Source organism: Littorina saxatilis, linkage group LG7 (assembly GCF_037325665.1).
Source record: "Littorina saxatilis isolate snail1 linkage group LG7, US_GU_Lsax_2.0, whole genome shotgun sequence".
NCBI lineage: Eukaryota > Metazoa > Mollusca > Gastropoda > Littorinimorpha > Littorinidae > Littorina > Littorina saxatilis.
In genome coordinates, this window is record NC_090251.1 from 25,710,786 (window position 1) to 25,714,823 (window position 4,038).

Genomic DNA, 4,038 nt, shown 5'->3' on the forward strand with positions numbered 1-4,038 from the left:
TTCGTATACAACAAAAAGAAGTTTGAGTTTTTTTAATTTTGAACAAGACTACTTATGAAGAAGACCAAAACACAACATCAACGGAAAACTAGAAACAACTGAAGAACTAGGATGCAACAAGGGGAGGAGAAGAGAACAGCTAATCCGTACAACGCGAGCAGACGGCAGCGAAGTTTTCAGTTTGGGTGAATGGCATTTATACTTGTCTCGTCATGAAGCGAATTTTTTAACCTCAGTTATAAACGACTACATGAATGTTAGTGCCATGGGTTGTACATCAATACTTCAGAGGGGAAGTGGGGTATTTAGTGTGGAGTTACGAGATAAGAAAAGCCGAAAGCGAAAGTTTGTGTCAGTCGGCAACGGCTGAGCTCACACAGGCACACAAAAACGGCTGTTCCGTTTTACTCCCCTGTTTGTACTACATCTTTCGACTTTGGGCATTTTGTGGTGTTTAGGGACAGAAAATAATTGGTTTAGTCCTGTTTCATCGGAAAGTTAGCAGAAAAGGGTATGCTATCGACATTTGTAAAGCTGAAAAACATTCCCGAGAAGAATTTCAAGTTGTCAGTGTATGCTGTTGTCGATAGTGAAACATCGTGTGGTACAGATGGGTAAACCGGAACCATGCGTCTTTGTTATTGCCAATATGCTTTTGGATATACAGAATAGCTATATTAACAGCTATTGTGTTTTCAGCGTAGCAATGGGGTCCGATATTTAGGCGAGACAAGTATAATGCCGAAGAGTCGAAGACGAGTCGCATTATACTTGTTCGAGTCTATAAATATCAGACCCTATTGCTACGCTGAAAACACAATAGCGTTTATATTGCTATTCTGACATTATATTCTGCGTTAGAATCATGTTTTTGTCAGCGACAAGTACCAGAATGGTCCATGTCGTTGATTGCAGACGACGGTTCCCTTTCCGCATGAAGCCACGGAAATAACCGAACATTGAAAAAAAAACGGACATGTATTACGGAGAAAACTCGAGATAACCGGATGCTTAGCATTACGTCAATATGTTAGGAATCATATGACGTCATGACGTATCATGCTTGCCTACGTAGATTGTATGTTCGAAAGTCTGACTTCTGTTGGGAATTCGCGTGGTGAAGACAGCGGTAAATCTGTAGATGATAAGAGAACAAGGATTGTCTCAGAAGAAACGACGAAATGTTTCAGACCGGTAACTTCATTTCAACATTATTGCACTATACAATACACCACTAAACAGTTCCGCGGCCATTGCGACAGTGCGCATGCGTAGCATTTTTTTCGAGTAAACAACGCGTCGTGCTAGCTTCTCAGCAACTTGAAACATGTGCGATTTGAGCGAGATTTCCATCCAGAAGGTGCGACTGTGGAGCACTGAAGCATCGAAAACCTTGTCGTGTGTACGGAAAACGAGTGTGGAAGGTGCACACGAGGAACTTGTAGCTAGGTAAGTTTTATTTCTTTCGTTATTTACTCTTTGCAATGATCATCATTATGATGCGATGTGTTGTTCATTCCCAAGACCGGTTTTCCGCCCTGTAAGTTGTAACACTAACAGTAACTTAGTAAGTGCTCTCTCTTCAGATACGCTTAACTTTTCAGTTGATTAAAGTCAAAAACTTGAATAAGTGCCGTTGATCTGTCCACGGAATCTAACTTACTATGAAGCATAACTATATTCTGATTCGTGATGCATAGGCTACATGTTGCGATAGTGTATGCAAAAGTTTTTCATTTTCAATCTGACGTGTGGGTAAGATAAGAAACAACAAACATGCATACTAAGTTGCCACTGCCAGTTTGTATAGCTGCTAAGCTTACCTCAGGCTGAGTCAGTGAGTATTTTGTACGTTTACATACAAAATGGTGATGAGGGGGAAAAAGAATGCCTTCCACAGGTGCGAAAAACTGTGATTTGATCTCAAGGCCTTTTTGTTTTAGAGCTTTTCCTGCTTTGGAACTTGGGAGATGGGATTCTTGTCGACCGTGAAGCAGAAAATGCAGAGAGGGTGCTTCTTCGGGAGTACAAGCAGAAGTTGTATGTGAAAGGGGTGCTTTATCCTGATCCATTCATCATCACAACTGGATTGAAAGACAGCAAGATGGGCGATTCCTGTGGCCAAGCGTCTTCATCGCCGGCTGCCTGTGAGTGTGAGCTCGACCTCATGCATCGCCTCGTCAACGAGTTTTAAGGAGGAAAGGCTTACAGGTAGGAAACCTCTCTACTTTTTTTAAATAAGTCATATTTGCACTTTACTTTTGAAAAAGAGAATGGTTCAAGTTGAATTGCAAGATGGCAGTGCAGCCTAACAACATTTTGGTTTCAGTGAACAGGGAATGTGTCAAAATCTGAAAAACCAGCATACTAGTATTAATACACACTAAAATTATGCCTGTCGCTGTCATATACATATAATTTTTGAAAAGTGCAGTGATACTGATAGTGATACAGTTAATCAGCAATGACTGAACCGACTTTCTAAATTCAGGGATGATCAAATCATCTGACTAATGGCCAGGGGCGAGTACAAAAAATCCGCTGTGCTAGTTAAAACCGCTTGGCAACTCGCCTGGTTGGCTAGTGAAAATTCTGGTCAAATGCAACACTTCTGGTTGTATACTCTAGTTTCAAAACGTTATATAAACAATGCAGTTATAGCAACTGTGGTTTGTACCCGGCAAGCAATTCTTTTTGGTGGACTGGACTTTCTTGAAATGACTCACCTGTCTGGCAAGTTAAGATTTTGAGATCTGGCCATCCCTGCAACTGTCTTAATTTTGCAATGCTCTTCATGCAAGTTGCACTCAAATTTGTGAGCAATTTGTTATGTACAACTTGGTAAATTGTTCTTAATGATGCTTTAGTAAAAGTTGTTGTCTCCTTTCTCTTTCTCATATTGATTATTTTCTTTTTTTCTCCCTTTTGGCAGTGTTTTGACCATATATGCAACAGGCTGCAAGTCATTTTGGAGGAAGAAGCCCCTGATTGCATCTTTGTCAAAACCAGAAAGAGACTTCTACCTGTCTCCAAGAGTCAGCCATCACAACCACCTGTTACCCAGAGCCAGCCATCACAACCTCCTGTTCCCAAAGTAATCCAATTGCCCGTTTTGATACAGGCAGTAACAGGATGCACTTAGGAGGAAGAACTAGTAGAAGTAGGGAAAGCGGTATTAACAAAACAGCTTTTTCCTCTTAACTATGAAACCACACAGATAAACAAGGAGAGCAACCCTTCCACAAAGTAAACAATCCTGACGACTCTAATAATTTCAACAATTTGTCAACTCATGTAAAAGCTTTGCCAGATCCAGGCATTAAGCTCTACTCGTTACACATGTAATGGGCAGAGCAACATTGTTGAACAGCTGCTTCATTTCTGTAAGTTTTCAGCCTGAAAGGTAGTAGGGTGGGTCGCATCTAAAATATGAATGTTTGTCTTGTCAAAACCTATGTAAATTTTCCTACATTTTAAGACTCCCTCTTTTTCTGTAGTGGATTTTTTTTTTATCAGATTATTGTTTGGAGTTCTGAAAAGGAAGGCTCCTGTGTACACCATTATAGATATGACTTTTACTGTACTACATTTGTGTTTTTGGTATCTATATATATAAATATATAAAACTAGATATCTTTCTTCCCAATATGTTCATTGCCAAGTGGATGAAGTCATCAGATTTGATCTGCTGCTAGTGATAACGTTTATCAACATAAGTAAAGTTTTTTGAGCTGACTGTATTGTGTGCATTTTGTTTGCAAGTGCTGATATGTTTGACTTTGTGCTGTAATGCTTTGTCTTGTCTCTCATTCTCCCTTTCAAAGTACGAGAACTCAGATTTTGTTCTGACACACTCATTGCATCATACAAACATCAATAGACACACACAGAAAGTGAGCCAAACAAACATTTTTCCTCAGAACATGTTATGGTATGCACAGGGGACATGAAAATTATGGAGAGAAGACTGTGCTCAGGAAGAAGAGAGAAACATTCAAACAAATGAAAACAAACCAGTAAATTGTTTAAGGTTGCTCT

The 4,038-nt window shown here is 39.8% G+C and overlaps 2 long non-coding RNA genes across 2 annotated transcripts in view; one reads left to right on the top strand and one right to left on the bottom strand.

Moving 5' to 3' along the window:
* The first annotated feature begins 1,230 nt into the window (after positions 1-1,230).
* Positions 1,231-3,638, top strand: LOC138971013 (uncharacterized). Its single transcript, XR_011457144.1, has 3 exons — positions 1,231-1,449; positions 1,944-2,211; positions 2,933-3,638. It is a non-coding gene; the product is annotated as an uncharacterized lncRNA (long non-coding RNA).
* Positions 3,639-3,935: 297 nt separating this feature from the next.
* The window catches only part of LOC138971012 (uncharacterized), a 2,182-nt gene continuing 2,079 nt past the window's right edge, over positions 3,936-4,038 (bottom strand). Inside the window, exon 3 of the long non-coding RNA XR_011457143.1 lies at positions 3,936-4,038. This exon is cut by the window's right edge and continues 702 nt beyond it. This is a non-coding gene — a long non-coding RNA (uncharacterized lncRNA).